The sequence below is a fragment of the Malus domestica genome, chromosome 17 (genome assembly GCF_042453785.1).
Source record: "Malus domestica chromosome 17, GDT2T_hap1".
Classification (NCBI taxonomy): domain Eukaryota; kingdom Viridiplantae; phylum Streptophyta; class Magnoliopsida; order Rosales; family Rosaceae; genus Malus; species Malus domestica.
The window spans coordinates 28,229,807-28,249,683 of NC_091677.1; the positions used below are offsets into that span (position 1 = coordinate 28,229,807).

The 19,877-nt window shown below is 38.8% G+C and overlaps 1 long non-coding RNA gene across 1 annotated transcript; it reads right to left on the minus strand.

Moving 5' to 3' along the window:
- Window positions 1–11,694: 11,694 nt before the first annotated feature.
- On the minus strand, window positions 11,695–15,961 carry LOC103405539 (uncharacterized). The gene is made up of 2 exons (XR_011577898.1): window positions 15,200–15,961; window positions 11,695–11,986 (listed from the first exon to the last, which is right to left on the minus strand). It is a non-coding gene; the product is annotated as an uncharacterized lncRNA (long non-coding RNA).
- Between the last annotated feature and the right edge of the window lie 3,916 nt (window positions 15,962–19,877).

A 19,877-nucleotide genomic window follows, 5' to 3' on the forward strand; every position in this document is an offset into this window, starting at 1 on the left:
GGTATAACGTTGACCAGTGCTCAGTAGTTTCGGGATTGGTCAAGTATGGTACAAACAATTTGTATTCACACAAACAAGATATCACTGCAAGATTTTCTACACAGCAAAAAAACTCAATAAACTTTGTTGATGCACAAAATCAGCGAAGACTTTGGTACAACAGAAAGTGTCAGGTTTTGTGACCTTCGCTTGGTTGCTTCGGTCACTAGTGAGGATAAGTACGTAAATGAATAGAGACAGAGAAGCAAACACAGGATGTACGTGGTTCACCCAGATTGGCTACGTCCACGGAGTAGAGGAGTTTTTATTAGTAGTGAAGGGCTTACACAAGTACAAAGGATCAAGCTCTCAATTTAGTGAGTTCTTGTGAATGATTTAACACAAATGGCATTAGCCAATATTGTGGGGGAATGACCCCTATTTATAGAAAAACTTGTAGCTTTGTCACATTGACATGTGTCATGTTATGATTGGTTCTTGATGTCGACACGTGCTGCGCTCTGATTGGCTTCTAATCTTGACACGTGTCGAGTAGTGATTGGCCTCCTGGTCGGAGGGGAACTCTTCTGGGTCCTTGACAGTATAGCGTTGGCCGGTGCTCGGTAGTTTCGGGATTGGTCAAGTATGGTACAAACAGTGCTCCCCTAAGTTCCCGAGTGAGGGAAACTCCTCGGTTGGGGACTTGCAAGATCCAATCCCTTGAGTAATCACGAAACTTCTAAGTACCGAAGTGTGGTCTGATCTTCATCTGCCCTTCTCTGGAAGTACCTTTCCTTCATCCGGGAATGGTGTATTTAGCTGATGTTGACGCACAAGGTAATGTATCAATTTCACTTGAAGCTTAGTTGTAGTTTCGGGCTTAGTCAAGTGTGATACAAACCCTATAGTAGGAGTCCCCCAAGTCGCCGAGCTAAGAGATCTGCCGAAAGAGGTGACAGACAAGGTAAGCAGTCAAACTTCCAAGTAAGCAACCCATGATCAGAGGTTTGACTTCGGCTTCCGGTTGATTGTTCTCCTTCTCCTTGTCTCTCATTCAACTGCCAGGATAAGGAGAAGCAAATGGATAAGAGATGATATGAAATACTTTTGCTTTTGAAAAAGTAACTTTCCACAGGCTTATTCTTGAACTGTGCTGGAGGGTTTTCTGGTGCCCTTCAGAGTATAAGGCCGACTCAAAAATTTGAGGGTCAAAACAAGTCCATCAAATCTAGAGTACGTTCGACCTTGATGATATGGGATACTTTTGCTGTTGACGGAATAATGAATGTGGTATGGAAAGGTGTCGTGCTGTAGTGATCTGTTTCAGCTCACCGTTGAACCTTCTGCTTCAATCTTTTGCATGGCAGAAGTGGTGTGCAACCTTTGCATTTAAATGGTCCTTCAGAACATTCCTTCATAGTGACTCATCCACGCTTGGCAGCTTCAGTGTAAAGAGCCAATATCTGATCAACTGTCATGAGGTATTTGCCGGTGGAATTCGTGACCTTGACAGCAGTTGAGGATGAGTACTCGAGAGCAATGCTAAGTAAGCAACCAGGCAAAGGCTCCAGGCAGTCAGTTCCAAATTGGAGGTTTGATTTCAGGTTCCGACTGACTGCTCTCTTTCTCCTTGTCCTGCAGGTGTGGACAAGGACAAAGACAAAGATAGGGAGAAAGCATGATATGGGATACTCTTGCTTTCGACCCTGATGATATGAGATACTCTTGTTCTTGGTGTGGCTTATTTGCTGAGGTATTATCGGGGGGAAATAAAGCTGAGTATTTCGAGAGGTTATGTTGAGGGTGCCTTTTCGAATGCGAGAAAGGGTTGAGCATTTTTGCAGGTTTGCCTGTCCGTTGAGGAGGGAGGTCAATGTATATAGGGATTTCCCAATAACAAGTAGTAATGCTATTCCTTTACCCTTCTTGCCAGCTTCACGTGTTTTAATTTTGTCAGAGCACTTTGAAAAAGTGGTATGTGGTATCTGGAAAGCTGATATTACGTGTGAAGATTACAGACAAGCTTTATCTAAGGAAATCTGGCTCTCGAAGTTCTGAGAGTTGTGCCTCTTCGGTTTTCGAACAAGCAATCCCGTCGAGGATCTGACTCTCGAGATTCGGAAAGCGGTGCTACTCCGGTTTTTGAGAAAGTAATTATGTTGGGAGTCTTTTCTCGAATGTGAGAAAGGGTTGGACGTTCTTGCCAACCTGTCTTGCCGCAAAACACGGAGGTCGACACACATAGGGACTTTCCAGTTGTCAAGTAGTGGTGCTGTTCCTTTACCCTTATGGGTAATAGTAGGGTAGCTGGAACTTCGAAATTCTCGTGCCTAAACTTTGTCAGAGATCTTTGACAAAGTTATATGTGGTACTCGAGGAGTTGATGGTGCATATGGAGAGCGGTGATTGAACAGTAAGATTCACGTGCTTTTTACTTCACCAGAAATCTTCGACAGATTGCCCGTAATTTTCGCAAAGCTGATTGTGCATGTGACAGGTGCTGACGAGGCTGAAAAAGCAGGTGCTTCTTTGATTTCTGAGATCGGCCCTCGTGGTCTCTGAGCAGCCCAGCTTTTGAGAAAGCAAACGCCTCTTCGATTTCTGAGATCGGCCCTCGTGGTCTCTGAGCAGCCCAGCTTTTGAGAAAGCAAACGCCTCTTCGATTTCTGAAGCTCCGTCGAGTGCAGATTTTTATAGAGGCTGGCATTAAGTTCCACAGCACACCTGAATCTCTACCAGTAGAAGCTCATTTCTTGCACTTCTAAGATCTTGATTTGTCTGACCTCTTCCTTCTTCAACACATTTGAAAATGTCTGGACCCTCCGACCGTCGTTTTGACCTGAACCTTGGAGAAGAGACAGCCACGCCTTCTCCAGACAACATATGGCGCCCATCCTTCATATCCCCTACTGGTCCTCTTACCGTTGGGGATTCTGTGATGAAGAATGATATGACCGCTGCAGTGGTGGCCAGGAACCTTCTCACTCCCAAAGATAACAGACTACTTTCCAAACGGTCTGATGAGTTGGCTGTTAAGGACTCTCTGGCTCTTAGTGTTCAGTGTGCAGGTTCTGTGTCTAATATGGCCCAACGCCTATTTGCTAGAACCCACCAAGTTGAATCATTGGCTGCTGAAGTGATGAGTCTCAAACAGGAGATTAGAGGGCTCAAGCATGAGAATAAGCAGTTGCACCGGCTCGCCCATGACTATGCTACAAACATGAAGAGGAAGCTTGACCAGATGAAGGAATCTGATGGTAAGGTTTTACTTGATCATCAGCGGTTTGTGGGTTTGTTCCAAAGGCATTTATTGCCTTCGTCCTCTGGGGCTGTACCTGGTAATGAAGCTTCAAATGATGAACCTCCAATGCCTCCTCCTTCTGGGGTTTTGTCAAGTATTGAGGCTCCGGATAACCACCCTCCGGTGCTTTCTCTTTCTGGGGCTCTACCGACTGCTGAGACTTCCCCTAAGCAACCTTTGTGAAGGCTCCCTTTTGTTTGTTTATTTTGACTCATGTATATGTACATATTTGTGGCTTATCGAAAATATTAATAAATAAGCTTTGCTTCATTTCAATATATTGTGTTAAATACACCAAAGCCTTCTTCATAAAGTTCTTTGAATTTTTGCTTTTGTTGAAACCTGTATTGTTGAAGCTTTGTGAGTGAAGCATGTAGTTTGAGGTAGTGTTCCCTTAATTTCCCGAGTGAGGAAAACTTCTCGGTTGGAGACTTGAAAAATCCAAGTCACTGAGTGGTTGTGAGACTGCCGAGTATTAAGGTGCAGTAGCATATGGTGGGAGTCCCCCAAGTCTTCAGGCGAAGAGAGTTGCCGAATGAGGTGTCTCGCTTGTTACTAATTTGTCAAAGTAACGAATCCTTGTTTCGATGTCACACATTCGCATATGCCTTATCTAAAAATATTTCCAACTTTTGTGTGTTTGATGCTGCATGCTGTCAACCTGTCAGACTTGTTGTGAGCTTCGAAACTCCATTTTCTCTTGTTCAGATCAACATACTTTCTTCATCGAAGTTGTTCCTTAACTTGTGAACTACAACATATCCAAATTTGAGGTCCCTCGGAGCAGTATAACTCCAGAAATCCAGGTATGATGAGTGACTGTTTATCATTTGTCTGTTAACCCGTCAGATTTGTTGTGAGCTTCGAAACTCCATTTTCTATTGTTCAGATCAGCATGCTTTCTTCATTGAAGTTGTGCCTCATCGTCTCTTTCATAACATATCAAAAATTCAGAATGAACTAATGGTTAAATATTTCCAGATCTTCGAAACATCATAGCAGCTTCGAAATCTGCAAGAATCCGACTGTCATGTTTGGAGCTTCAACACTTTAATTTCTGTCGCTCAAACAGAAATGGTTCTTTCTTGAAAGTTGTTCATATGCTCAAAAACTATAGGGTGTCCAAAATTCAGCTCCATTGGAGAAGAGCAGAGGTTGCAGAAATTTGATAGATGAAAGGAGGCGGAAGAGGGAGAGAGAGAAAAAGTCTCTTGGGTTGGATTTCTATTTTGGGGCAGATTCCAAGTTTTGTAGCACCTTCATTATTGATGAATTGATTGTACTTTTGTCCATTATGAAACTTGGGACTTTGGCTTGTTGTTGGATCTATTATAATATGTTTGGAAACATATACATAATTGCTTGTTTGGTTATGACAGGGATGTTGTGGGTGTAGAACAAAACAAATGTTTGTGTTGACCTGTGTTTTTGTACAAGTTCAAGGGCATCTTGGGTTTTGTGAACAAAATTTGTTTATTTGGAGCAAGGTTTTGTGTTGAAGCTTTGTAGGTGAAGCTTTGGTGTTGAAGCTTTCTAGGTGAAGCTTTGATGGTGAAGCTTTTTGGGTGAAGCTATGTAGGTGAAGCTTTCTAGGTGAAGCTTTTTTAGGTGAAGCTTTGTAGGTGAAGCTTTTTTAGGTGAAGCTTTTCGGGTGAAGTTTTTTGGGTGAAGCTTTGTGGGTGAAGCTTTTTAGGTGAAGCTTTGTGGGTGAAGCTTTTTTAGGTGAAGCTGTTTGGGTGAAGCTTTTTGGAGGTGAAGTTTTTTTTGGGTGAAGCTTTTTTAGGTGAAGCTTTTTGGGTGAAGCTTTGATGGTGAAGCTTTGTAGATGAAGCTTTGTAGATGAAGCTTTCGAGGTGAAGCTTTGATGGTGAAGCTTTGTAGGTGAAAGTATGTAGAGGGAGCTTTCTAGGTGAAGCTTTTTTAGGTGAAGCTGTGTAGGTGAAGCTTTTTTAAGTGAAGCTTTTCGGGTGAAGTTTTTTGGGTGAAGCTTTGTGGGTGAAGCTTTTTAGGTGAAGCTTTGTGGGTGAAGCTTTTTTAGGTGAAGCTGTTTGGGTGAAGCTTTTTGGAGGTGAAGTTTTTTTTTTTTTTTGTTTTTTTTGGTGAAGCTTTTTTAGGTGAAGCTTTTTGGGTGAAACTTTTTGGATGAAGCTTTTTGGGTGAAGTTTTGGAGGTGAAGCTTTTTGGGTGAAGCTTTGTGGGTGAAGCTTTTTAGGTGAAGCTTTGTGGGTGAAGCTTTTTTAGGTGAAGCTGTTTGGGTGAAGCTTTTTGGAGGTGAAGCTGTTTGGGTGAAGCTTTTTGGAGGTGAAGTTTTTTTTTGGGTGAAGCTTTTTTAGGTGAAGCTTTTTGGGTGAAACTTTTTGGATGAAGCTTTTTGGGTGAAGTTTTGGAGGTGAAGCTTTTCGGGTGAAGCTTTTTGGATGAAGCTGTTTGTTTGTTTTTTTTTTTTTTTTTTTGGCGCTTGACACGGTCTTCATTTGCTTGTTTTGTAGTGACTGTGGAAGACGGATTGCTTTCTGATTGAGAAGGGTTCCGGCATCGCTTTGCACCATCTTCATGTGGGTAATATAGGAACTTCCTTATGTTTTGATCATGCATGTAGTGATAGAATTTGTTTCTTCTTATTGTAGATGTCAGAGCCTGGAAGTTCTAGTGATGAGGGCTCTTCTAGCTTTAGCTCTAAGTCTGAGTCTGCAATGTCGGAGTCTTCAGGGTCTTTGTTAGAGTCCTGTACTAGAGAAACATTGGATGATCTTCCCAACCGTCAAACTTTAGCTATTGCTAGTTCTTCCTCCATGGCGTTGGGTGAGGGGGTTTCTCCTGATATGTCTTTGCCTCGGCGGAGGCATGGTTATAAGCCTGCGCCATCACCTCAGAGTAAGTCTTCCAAGTATTGGCATTGATCATGTATTTAAAGAAACAATCACGTAGGCCTGCCGTGAAGGCTTTGAGGGCAGTCTTGTCGTCTGCCTCAGCACACCGGGAGTATTCATGGCTGAAGCAGCCAACATACATACGTAATGACTCGTCTGGCCTCTGGCGGATAGTGTACAGGTCATCTGCAGAGTGCAAGCGATCGGTTTGGAAAATGTGTTGGGAAACAAATAGTTTCCTCAATTCCTCAAATGAGTCTACCGTCTCAGGTGTAAGACGACAATACCAATTTAGAGCTCCGCCAGAGAGGGTGGAGGGGAAGAGAAGACATCGCTCTTCGTCGGTGTGCATCCGGTATGCCATGGTGGACTCAAAGAGGTTAAGGTGCTCAATCGGGTCCTCTTTTCCAGTATAAAGTTGCAAGCCAAGCTTCTGCTTTGTCTTTGCTTGAAGGGGGGTGTTGAGGATCCTCCTTGTAAGAGGGCCAGGCCTGGGTTGGTTCCAGTCAGGTATTTCAGCCTGACGTTCAGCCTTCAACTTGTTTACTTCCTCAAGAAGTTGTAGGACAAGGGGGTCCTGAGCGGAGTTATGTGCCACTGGAGCTTTCTTTCGTAAATCTCCATCTCCTCTTGGAATTAGGAAGGTTTGATCAAGGGCATGTGATTTTTCCCTGGACTCGCTGTACTGGCTTCCAGGGTATGTCTGTCGGAACACCTCTGAGTCCCCTGTACCCTCATGTCTCTCTAGGACTTGTTGCACCTTCCCCAAGTTGGTGGCCGGCTCGGGCCGTGGCAGGGGACCGAGTCTCTCAGAAATCCTTGGGTCATTGATCTTTGAGCTTATATGGATGGAATTCTCTCGACGTTGCTTCAGGAAATCCCGACAATCGCGAAAGACGGCTTTCGATCCTTCTGCCCCTTCAGCAAAGAGGTGTCTCCCTCCGCTTCTCATGGTTCGGGTCGAAGCAACTGGGTTAAGAGAAGCCTCATGTTGATTATCAAATCGAGGGGTAATTTGTTCCCTATCAGGGATATCTATGTCGAATGCATGTGACCCTCCATGTTGGAGGGCACCCAGTTGATGGTTGACTTCCACGGGGGCAACAAGCTCGCGTGTCTGAGCTTGCCTAGCTTCGTGAAGTGTCTCGAAGAGCTTCTCATATTGCTCCTGGAGGACCTCATTCCTCATTGCTATCTTGTTGTTCTGAGCTTCCAACTCATCGACTTTAGCTTGAAGAAGAACTCGTTTTCCTTCCTTCTTTCGTTGTTTCGCACTATGTGCAAGGGGGGTGTCATTCTGTGTGCTGTGGCTTCCTTCGCTTCCCATGCTGGAGAGGGATGCCTGATCAAAAGAAAGTGTACGAATGATAGAAACCAGCTTGACACAGCTGAAGAGAGTAGGAATAAGTGTCGTTTCCCACAGACGGCGCCAAATGTTGATGCACAAAATCAGCGAAGACTTTGGTACAACAGAAAGTGTCAGGTTTTGTGACCTTCGCTTGGTTGCTTCGGTCACTAGTGAGGATAAGTACGTAAATGAATAGAGACAGAGAAGCAAACACAGGATGTACGTGGTTCACCCAGATTGGCTACGTCCACGGAGTAGAGGAGTTCTTATTAGTAGTGAAGGGCTTACACAAGTACAAAGGATCAAGCTCTCAATTTAGTGAGTTCTTGTGAATGATTTAACACAAATGGCATTAGCCAATATTGTGGGGGAATGACCCCTATTTATAGAAAAACTTGTAGCTTTGTCACATTGACATGTGTCATGTTATGATTGGTTCTTGATGTCGACACGTGCTGCGCTCTGATTGGCTTCTAATCTTGACACGTGTCGAGTAGTGATTGGCCTCCTGGTCGGAGGGGAACTCTTCTGGGTCCTTGACAGTATAGCGTTGGCCGGTGCTCGGTAGTTTCGGGATTGGTCAAGTATGGTACAAACAAACTTCAACTTCTAGCTTTGGCCTTTATAAAAAACAGATACTTTTTCTTCAATCACTAACACAGACATGACAATTGGCCTTTTTCATCTTTAATCAATCACTAGCAATCGGCACTTTTCAACTTTAACCAAGATTCACAAATTTGGCAATTGGTCCTCACAAAAATGGCAATTGGCCTTCAAAGTATGTAATACTACTAGTCTACTTAGCACATTAACATATATGTAATCTCAACATCAATTAAACAAATCCAGATCTTTAACACATAATTAGCTTAAGAAATCAAGAATCCAAAATGATGTGTTGTAGGATTTCAAACATAGAACCTGAAATTTCCCATGATTCAACTTTATCAGCATACATCACCATGACCATCAGAGTAACTAACAGAAGAGAGAGCAGCACAAATCGCAACAAACATGTTGAAGAAACAACCCAGATGAAAAACCTAAATGAAATCTTCAACCAGAAACTTCCCCAAAAGAAAATTTGCTTCACACTTTCACTAGTACATAGAATCGGAGGCTCTCGATACCATTCTAATAGTACTGATATACTGCCATTGATGAACAACTAAGAAATTACAGAGAAAGATTAAAGAGGATTTTAGAGAGAGAATACGAAGTAAGAGAGAAAGAAAGAGAATCAAAATTGTTTCATTGATTGAGAAATGAATCATTACAAGGGGTATATATATGTATAGCTAATGGTAACAACCTAGGCTGATGTGGCAGTACACCTCATCATAAATCTAACTAACTCATTACACAACCAACAATTCTAACTAACCCAATGAGAGAGTTACAGATGACATATTCAGTTTTAATGGTTGTTAGAGGAGAGGGGGTTGGGAATGAGTCAAATTTAAGCTTTTTGTGAATATGGGCATAATACCCTCCCTTCATCTAAGAGTAACTAATAAATAATGGTTCCTGCCTAAGACTTGACTTGTATATGGATGTCTTATTTTTTCTTCATGACATGCCATTAGAGTTTGTGTTTCATTGTTGGTTTGATTTCTTATGATACATGCATGGATAGCATTGCTTAAATATTTGGGGCATGCATGCTATACTTAAAATACCTTTTTTTATAGCTCATTGATAAACTTCCCACGTGAAAACAAATCAGTTATGTTCACTAAGCTCTAGATGTATTTCCTTTTACAATAAGAGTTATATAATAATCTTCTTTAACGTTTGGGTTATTGATCAATATGAATACGCTTCACGTAGTATCTGTTGTTTTGTTACCAGCCAGTATGGCCATCTTGTATTCCAATTAACCTTTGGTAAATTCATTAACTTATTGATCTCATGTTAATATTTATGCAAGTAAAATTGGAGACATTTCTCGATGCGATTAGTAGTGGAATACCGATTAATTAGGTGCATTTTGTTAAGCAATTGGTTCATTGTAGATAGTGATAGATGATGACAGATGTGGCACAAAATTATTTTTGAAACTTTTTATAACTTCCGTACATACGTCTTGCAACTTTGTGTAGTGGTTTAAGAGAATCAACATACGTCTTGCAACTTTGTGTAGTGGTTTAAGAGAATCAATGGGGAAGTGTTTTTTGCTTTGACCAAAACCCTTGTGAGTTGCCTCTAGTCCGTAGAAAAAAATAAGATCAGGCAATTGGTCATGTTAAATTCCATCCCTGGATTTCACTATTTAAATTTTGTATTTCTTAGTTGTTATGGGGTATTTTTGTTTTGGTCGTAGAATTTTTTTCGAATTTGAAAGGACAAAAAATGCTGCTAAACGAAATTCTATGTGGACATTTTAGATGCTTTGATGCTTTTCCTCATTTCTTGGCATATTTGGATAGTACGGGTCAATACAAACACATGGGAGCAAGTGGAACAAAATTTAGAGTTAACAAGAAGATTCTACGAGACTCGGAGTTCATGGGCAATTTGGTAATTTGACCATTATTTGGACACATGTTGTTTGTCTTTTTGTAGACTTATTTTGTGTGCCCATGGGGGCCCCTTCCCATTTCCTAGAGGGATCTCTCTCTTTTCTCTCTCGACCTCACTAGTCTTTCTCGAACTCTCTCATCTTCTCCCTTAGCTCAAACACACACTGTAGTCACCCAACCACTTTTCCAGCGAGCTTCGATCAACAAATACCACCACCATGCTCACTCGTCCCCATAAACCTAGTCGTGGGTTTTGTTTCGTAAAAAGCTGGACAAAACTTGAGAAACTACTAGCTACAGGCAAGCTGAGTTTTATGTCCAATTTCAGGCCATCTTCGACCACTTCTCGGACTCCAAATAGGTATACACTTGTTCTCCTCTTCTCTAGCTTCATTTTGACATAAGGATCATAGAATTTGGTTATGAATTGAACAACATTGCAATTTAAACTTTTCCCAGTTTTCTAGCAAAATCCCTAGTTCCGGTGAAATCAACGACAGCAGGCGCCGACGACCAAAGGGAAAGAAGGAGAATGAGGAATATTTTGTTAACTATTTGGAATATTCTTTAATGCCAACATGTATTACATCAACAATCTGTTAAATTTAACAGAATATATGCCCTAACCCCGCGTGTGAGGGCGCGTGACCGGGGCGTGACGGCGTATCGCTGACGACCCAAAGTGTCTTTCTAGGATAAATTCAATTCCTGAATCTGTTTTTAGCATCCATTTAACGTAATTCCACTATTTTAACCTAGTTTTTTAGTTGGCCACCATTTAAACTTGTAGTTGTAGTTGACGTGTACAACCTAGTGTTACATGGTTTAATCACAAAATTTTTGAGATGGGACTTGATCTTTGTTCTAGGCAGTGATTGTATGTGAGCACCCCTTGATCATTATTCGAGGGTGCTTTAGCCAACTCCCGGTTATTGACTTTAATATTTGTGATATATGTGATATTGGTTTTTAATAAATATGGTATGATTTTATGAATGTGTTTTCTCGTAAATTGTTAAATTTAAATTCTGTCATCGCTCTATTTTATGAAATGTGATTTGAAATGCATATTTGATATGTTTGTGAAATGTGAGGGCTAGTAGAGGACCATTATCCCATTACCATATGGAGTTGTCACATCGAGCTTGTGTCATGTCTTTTTTCGTTGAGCCATTCTAAACTATGTGTCTAGAATTCTACTCGGTTCCATTGATGGCCCAGAACTGTTTTCCGCTGGAGTTTCATTGAGTGGTTTGGTACCCTACTTCTTCTAGATTTCGTTGAGTGGTTTGAAATCCCTCTTCATGTGCGATTCTGTTGAGTTGTGCAAAATCGTGTTCTGTTCAGATTCTGTTGAGTGGTCAGAATCTTGATTCTTTTCGATTTTGTTGAGTGGTCCGGAACCTTGTCTTTGTCAGATTCCGTTGAGTGGACCGGAATCCCTCTTCATATTCACTTTCGTTGAGTGGTCCAAAACCCAATCTTCGTTGAATTTCGTTGAGTCGTCCAAAATCTCATCCCCTTATCTCTGTTGGATCCTTGTTGGTCTAGAATGTAGAAGCTTAAGAAATGTAGGCTTCGGCCGAACAACCCTACATATGTAAGTGTATATGTAGGAAACAATAACATCATTATAGTCCTGATATTATTGACATGTGTGGACACACCGAGTAGGATACAAATATATATATATTCAAGCATAAAGGGTTTCCGATATCTACTACATGCTTTCAAATTCTCCAATTACAAACTAACAAAATGAATTAAGATGGAATCGTGTTCATGCCAGCAAGCCATAAGACATCGCTACTTATAAATTCTCCAATTACAAATTAACCAAAATTCTCCAACTTCCTTATGTAATTTGACTGAAAAAAGCCATAATGGAACTTAACAGTACTGAACCATCCTGGCAAATTCCCTTGGAACAATTCCTTCCTTTTCGTTCAATTTCCATGTGATCCTGCAAGGAAGTAAAATTTGAGTTTGATGATTTGACAATAAGGGTATCTGTTATTGGTTGCATTTCAGTTTGCAGGAATGTATCTATCGATCGGATACAAGTCCCTAACAACAAAAATACAACCACAAAGCAAGAATATTGGAGTTAGCATGCACTGCAATGTGTATGAGTAACCAGTAAACATCAAGCATAGTGTTTGATTGTTTAAATGTGTTACTTGTAAATATTCAGTATTTAATCAATCACTTGATGTCAATTTTAAACTACTGGGTGTGATTGGTTAAATGTGTGTTACTTGTATGATAATCTGCTTTCTTTAGACATCCTAACATGTTATTGAACTGTCAACTATAACTATGATAACCTGTAGCCACTTAAAACTATGGTATAGTGTTGGTATTCCTCTGTTCTTGTAAGTATGAGGTCTTAGATTCGAATCTAATGAATGAGTTCGATACTAGTTTATTTCTCTCACTCCTTGGTGTAAACATATATAAAGCATGAGTTGTGATATATATATATATATATATGTGTGTGTGTGTGTGTGTGTGTGTGTGTGTGCGCGTGTGTGTGTGCGTGTGCACGCGTGCATGTATGACTATAATTTCATTTGAACACATAAAATTGACACTCTTGTAATAATAGAGGTGGAGAAGATGCATTATTCTTGTGTGTGTGTGTGTGTGTGTGTTTTAATATTTTCATTTTTTGGTATTCTCAACAATAGGGACACTAATTTGAGGACTTAATATGCCACTGTAATTAGATTAACGATAAATGGTTGAGGATGCGCATATTATCATCTAAATATGATCTAATGGTTGAAACATAAAACTTCAAGTGTCAGCTAAAGTATCTATTTAGTTTTAGAATATCAAGGTGTGTTTATGTGTCTACGAGCACATATATAAAACCTACAAAAATATGCTAATGTCTGTGTTCTGTGCTTATCTCCAAAGCCATATAGAAAAGATAGGCAGACTTTTTAAGCTCGAAGGATCATGAATTTACAGCATGTGTTATGGTCCAATCCAAATATGTTGACAAAAACTAGCTGCATTCATATATAGTCATTGAAAAATTAAGGAACTATTAAAAGTTGTATATGCAATACTAAAGATCTTACACAAATAAGTTCGGTTAAGGACTTAATGTTAGAATTTTTTAATATCAACTCAAAATCAATTAACAACAGATAAAATGATTAAAGATCATTTAAACATGTAAACAATACTTCCGTTTCCAATACAAAATATTTGCAACACATGATTTATTTATGTTAAGAATCGTCACGTATATCGTTGATGCATCATTAATTGATATAAACCTATCGTTTACAATGCATTTGCACATGTTTCCAGTCATTAAAAGACAATTTTTCTTGATATACGAACTTTACATACGGTATGCATAGACTAATATAAATGTTTCTAATTTACTAATGCAAATTTCACTTGAGTTTTGCATGATATTTATGGTGAAATTCGAATTTTTCAGAAGAGCAATGAACCTTTGACCTATCAGCTACCATCCCAACGCAGGGTTTTGAAATCGCACCTTCAGGTTCAGATTAGAGTCTTCTTTTATGACATTGCGGTAATTGATTGCATCAGGCTTTATGGTGGTTTGTTCTTACAATTTATTTTGTTTTCTGTCTTGTTTATTAACAGATGCTATTAACAGATGCTAGTTCAGAAGTGAAAAGGTTCCGTGCTCCATCGAAATAAGGGAAGAATAAATGTTCGAATTTCCGCAAAGTTTGAGTTTGGATGAATATTCAGATGAATAAAAGAAAAGAGGGAGTGAATGCAAATATTTGTATGAATGAATGAATGAATTGAAGAGGAATGACAAAAATTAACAAGAATGAATGAAAGGTTAAAAAAATTTATGGATAGCATCGCCCTATATAAGTTGGAATATGTCTTGAGACGAAACACGTGCAAATAGTATACGATTTTCTATAGATGGCAATTCAAACAAGTGAGTGGGAGATCTATTTAACTCTGGCCTATCAACCTAATGCATTAAAAAATATGAAGTTCCCCATGAAAACCCGACAAAGACGTGAGATAACAATCCTTTGAGCACATAATCAGACTTTAATCTCTTTGTTCTTTATTTTTCTTTATAAGACTGTGTGTGTGTGTGTGTGTGTAATAAGCCTTTGATCATGATGAAATGCTGCGCAACAGAATTTTATACTGTGGACATTAAGGAAAAATGGAGGTACAAGGAACATATGAATGGGCATATAAAACAAGAGTAAATGAGCAATTAGTTGTATTTAATTGACATTATATAGATCTGCTAGCTGCACATATAAAAGAAGAGCAATTAGTGGTGGCATTGATCATCATGGGTGTTTATAGATTCGCTTTGATGACCTTTGTTAAATTAAAACCAAAAGATACATAATTGCAAACAAGAAAATCTGCAGAAAAGATGGATGAACGTCAAAAACTAATAAAATACGAATTAAGGAGATTTGTTAAAACCTTAAACTTTAATTAATCATATATTTCAATCATTTGTCTATATTTTTTAATTATATATCCGGACGTACGAAAGTTTGTAATGATATATCTCACTTGACAAATAATCGTGGGGGCACAAAAAATCTGCAGAATCCTAAAAGAGCCAAATTAATGAAAAGTTAGAAAAAGAGAGCAATTTTTAATTAACGTAGTACAATGACAGTGGGGAATGGGGATTACATCGCGACTGTGTTTCAGAGAGAGAGAGAGAGAAGAGGACCTAGGGAGAGGGGGAGAAGTTGGAGAGGAGATTGTTGTATTTTATTACCACACGATATTTAGTGTCTAATAAGTTTTAGAGGTGGAGAGATTATTGGTTAAAGTTACTGATCCCGATCAGAACATCATCACTCAAATACTAATTTGAGTATACCATTTAGGGTTTTAATTTTGTTCTTCGTGTATTTCATATCAAACTAATTTACTGTCCTTTGACTACTCTCGACCTCATAAGTTTACCTTCTTCTCTCTTTTTAACTATAATTTTTGGGGAATTAATTCGACCAAAAACAAAAAAACAACAACTATAATCTTTGGGGGTATATCATGTACATTGACAAATTGAGTAACTAATTGAGTTTTTCTTCATTTAATTGGAGTTAATTTTTATGATGTGGACGTACTTAATTAACCATGAATAGAAATTGAATATAATTTTTCTTCATCTACTACTTACCCTTCGATTAATTCTGAAATTGGCCAAAGGAATAAAACATGCATCAAGAGAAATGCATGGTAGAACTTGATTCATCATCATTTCCTCCGGATCCCTTACTTGGACTTGGCTTCTTCTTCTTCTTCTTATAAGGAATCCCTCTTGCCTTAGCTTGGCACTCCCTGACCTCCCTCAGGTAAACCCTGATTGCACCGCTAGCGAAAGGGTTGTTCTCCGGGGATCCTCCATTTTCTTCGTAGGCCGCCCTCAGCCTCCCTATGAGAGCATCCAGGCTGCCCCAGGCTTGCCTAAGTGGACATGTGCAAGGGGCAGGAGGCTCAGGCTGCCCATAAAACATGCAGCCCTGGAGATGAACTTTGGTCTTCCCAAACTGGTCCAGATACCTAAGAAACTCCAGCACATGGTTGTAATTGCACTGAGACAGCGCCACTGGAGGCCTCTGGTTCTTCAAGTACTGACCAAAAGTGTTCCAGTCCCTTCTCTTCTGGGACTCATAGCGGCTTGGTGTGGCCGGCTGCTGCTGATCATCATTCGGAGAACCTCCAGCAGACGATCCTTCGACGAAATCTTTTCCCCTTTCTCTAGACATAGAATCAGACATAGAGTTGTGATGAAAGATCAATTAATGAATATTCCAGATCAACCTTTTTTTTGTTTTGCTAAATAAAGGAACGAAGACTGAAGGGTAGGAGGTGAAAGGAATAGGGAGATAAAAATCAAAGAGGGGAGGAAAGATTGAAATCACATTATGGGCCCAGTGATGAGAAGACATCCCATGGGGCCGGGGCCATATGATGCTTTCTGTTCATTTTTCTTCATCTTTTCAGTTATATTCTTCTTTTCAAATATTGTTATTACCTTAGCTGTACATTTTGATATAAGGTTACAAATTTGCAGTCTTTTGAAACTCAAAAAATTTCTACACTGACAGCAAGCAACATTCGTGTTATTGTTTTACGTATTATCTAAATTACGATTTGATAGAAATTTTTTTGTCAACTAAAACATAATAAAAAGATTATTTATAATTATAAGGTAAACTATAAAATTAATAGTTACATTTATAAGATAAATTAATAATAAGCAATTATATGTGTTCTAATTTGAGTAACATAATAAAAAATACGTACATAGTTATTATGTCACCATTCTCAAAACTGGTCATAATTCGCTAGATGTTATAAATTCGCTGGTTATGCAATGGAAATGCTCATAATCCAAAAAACTATTATTGCTTGGGAGAATCCATTTGCAATACTGTTTATATTTGACTTATTCAGGGGACGAGTATAATTGAAAGAGATCTGCTACAAAGGAAAAACACTGTTGCTAGTTTGGATGCTTCTGCCAACAAAAAATTGAATCTTATTAAGAAGATTTAATTTGAATAAATAAACAAAATAGGCACGACATAGAAAGTGAACAAATTAACAACGAACAAAGCCTGTTGCTAGTTTGGATGCTTCTGCCAACAAAAAAATTTAAGGTAAGTTACATAAAATTGCCTTAACTATTGAACCAATCATAGTTTCATACCCTATCTTTAAACAATTTCAATGTCATACCTCATCTCACGAATTTGTTACAATTTCGCACATTCCGTCAGTTTATCTGTCACTTCTTCCGTTAAATAGTGACATGGCTTGAGACAGAGCTCACTCTCTGTTAAAAAATTAATTGAATATTAAGAACTAAAAAATTAAAATCTTTTTTTTTTTTTGCATGGGGGATCCAGCCCTTATCCTCCTCACCCTTCTTCCCCGCTCCCGTCTTCCCCCAACCCAAAATCAGAACCACCCCAAACCCAGATTCCACCCACGCCAACATCTCCCCCACCTGAAATCACATCCTTCATATGCAACCCGACCTTGTTCCCCAACGCTTCTAGGTCATCCTTGCCGTTGTTCGATCAATATATCACTGAGAAACCTGCGGGTCTGAGCTTTTCGGGTATATCAAATTTCATGGACGGGCTATTGAATTTGTGTTGCGCCGAGGAGAGAGTCATGGTGTTCACGATGAATTCGAAAGACCACTTTAACCTGGCCTTTCTTTCACCTGGTTAGATCGACGTCCACATCCACTTTCCACTATGTGATTTCAAAGCATTCAAAAATCTAGCGACGAGTTATCTCAGAGTGAAGAAGCACAAACATTTCCTGAAGGTAGAGGAGATTTTCCTAAGCAGGTTGAGTTTGAGTTAGGCGGAGATCAGCAAGTTGATGATTGCAAACTGGAACTTGCCAAGTAGGGCGATTAAGCTGGTCATCACGTCTTTGCGGACAGACGGCGGTGGGAGGAGCACGTGAGTGTTAGGAAGGCGAGTTGGGTTTGATACTGGGTCGAGAAAGTCCGAATCGGGTGAACCCGGCAGGGCGTCTTGGGGGGAAAGCGGTGTTCCTGTGGTTAGGGATATTAGGAAGCGTTGGTGAGGGTGACCTGGAAGCGTTGGCGGGGAAGGATGTGATTTCAGGTGGGGGAGATGTTGGCGCGGGTGGGATTTGGGTTTGGGGTGGTTCTGGTTTTAGGTTGGGGGAAGACAGGAGCAGAAAAGAAGGGTGAGGGGGATAAGGGGTAGGTCTCCCATGCAAAAAAAAAAAAAGATTAAATGATTTTATTTTTATTAGTTTTTAATATTTAATTAATTTTTTTAATAGAGAGTGGGCCCTGTCTTAAGCCACGTCACTATCTAACGGAAGAAGTAACAGACAAATTAACGGAAGGTATAAAATTGTAATAAATTCGTAAGATGAGGTATAACATTGATATTTTTTAAAGATAAGGTATGAAACTGTGACTGGCTCAATAGTTGAGGTAATTTTATGTAATTTATCCAAAAACTTAATCTTATTAAGAAGATTTGATTTGAATAAATAAACATAATAGGTACAATATAGAAAGTGAACAAATAAACAACGAACAAAGCTCACTCTGGAATGTACTTGTGCCTTCATTCATATATTACTCATTTGGACAATTTTCAAAATAATTGAAAGTAGTTTTGGTGCAATTGGTTTTGAGTTTCAAAAGCACGTTAAGTATTTTTTTTTAGAATAAGTACCATATATGTGCTTCGTGCATAAAGTAATTAAGATGTTTTTCCAGAATTCATTTGAATTTTTATTAAGGATTGCTTGCAAAAACATTTTTATCAAAAACATTTTCAATCATTTTAAAAGCACTTTCAAACGAACTCTTAAAGTTTTTTTATTTTTTTTATTTTTTTATTTTTTACAAAAGAGGACGAGCTAATGCCTTTGCCACGTCCATCCTTCCAAACAAACTCTTAGTGTTTTGGATGCTTGTTTTCTTATTTACTTAGTTAAGCAATACTTTAATTAATCCATAAATTATTGCAAGGGAGATCAAACTTGAATACAAGTGTAAGAGCAAAACTACTAATTAAGTCATCTTGACTACTGTTTTTGGGTTCATGTTAATTAATCATGCATGATCTCTTATTTTCGTTATTTATTTTGTATTTTCTCTCTCACTACTTCAATTTTTCTCATTTTATTAATAGCTCGCCAATTAGCGCATGCTTCATGCTTATACGAAGTTAACACTAGTTTATAGTTAAATGATCACAACTTGGCAAATCAAGTCTACTATTGAATACATAATTCATCGAAATTTTTCTTACAAATATTGCTATCACAAATTTCCAAGTAAGACAGTGGATGCAATAATTGTACTTGGGCATCGTTATCGTCCAATTTTCTAATCATGTTACAAATTAAATAGGTATTATAATTGACTACTAAGAACCGTAAACATCATTGGTATGATTAAACTTTTAAAAATGATAACAACAACATTAAAAAAACAAAATTATCATAATAATAATAATAATAAAACATTTAAGAATTTGTTAGAGCATACTAATTGTAATTAACATTTTTTAGCCTAAGCCTCTGTGCGTAGTATAACAATGTAAACAAGTTAAGCGTTAGATGTTAGATTTGGTACTTCTACTCAGGCTATTCATGTAGAATAAAATAACTTTTTTCATAATTTTTTTCTTAATTGTTGTTCAAGGGGCTTTGGAGAAGTAGCTTTCCATACTGAATCGTTGTGATTATAGAGTTCATCCAAGTTGGAAAGTTTGACTAAAGACCATGCATGCACGCCTTCTAGATGTTTAGGCATATTCTTTACACCTCTTTCAACTTGATTTGATGAGTCTTAACGTGCTTAATTAAATACACATGAAATTTTAGGAGCACAGTTTTCAAGCAGATGAGAAATTCTAAAGCAGGTTTTGGTCTGCGTTTGGGGTCACGAGTAGACCTTAGCGGGTAGACCTTAGCGGCGCTCCAGCGGATTCCACGAATTTGAGTCTTTTGTTTTCAAATTTTCACTCTTTTTGACTGAGTTTTTCTATCCTATTTTTATTGGGTTTTCTTCTAATTCTAGAGGGTAAGAACTCACATATGCTAATTTAGATAAAATTAGTTTTGTACTTCATATATATACATATTTCAGTGAGTTTATCGTGCATATCATCATGTTTCTAGAAAATTTGTTCAAGGGTTTCATTATAATTCAATACATATCTTGAGGTTACGCGTGGTGGACGATTCTGTGGAGTACAAATTACAATCGTTAAGCAGAATTGCAATGTCACAAAAGAAGATGTAGCGGCTAGGTAAATCCTAGATTAGTCTGAAAAGGTAAC